The sequence below is a fragment of the Penaeus monodon genome, chromosome 23 (assembly GCF_015228065.2).
Source record: "Penaeus monodon isolate SGIC_2016 chromosome 23, NSTDA_Pmon_1, whole genome shotgun sequence".
NCBI lineage: Eukaryota > Metazoa > Arthropoda > Malacostraca > Decapoda > Penaeidae > Penaeus > Penaeus monodon.
Genome location: NC_051408.1, coordinates 38,588,789 through 38,589,164, shown reverse-complemented (window position 1 = coordinate 38,589,164; position 376 = coordinate 38,588,789).

The window sequence follows — 376 nt, the reverse complement described above, 5'->3', positions numbered from 1 at the left end:
AATATAAACAGTGAACACTGCAGTTTTTATATATGTATATTCGTTTGTTTTATGTCTTATTAATCTTCTTTGGATTTTTTTTTCAATGCTTTTATTCATATTTATTTTTTTTACCTTAGAGTACCTTTATCCTCTTCAATTAAAACCTGTCTCAAAATACACACAATGTGCGAGGAGTGTAAAATGTTGTTTCTTATTTACCAAAACACGAAATAAAAACAAAAATAAATTAACACTAAATATTTAATTTTCCTTGTTTCCGCAGACCTTCGAAATATCAACATAAACATATCGAAACTACTGGGCTTTTGTAATAACTGAATTAAAAATATGTACATTAAACTTATACTGAATAAAACATACCCGATGTTTTATT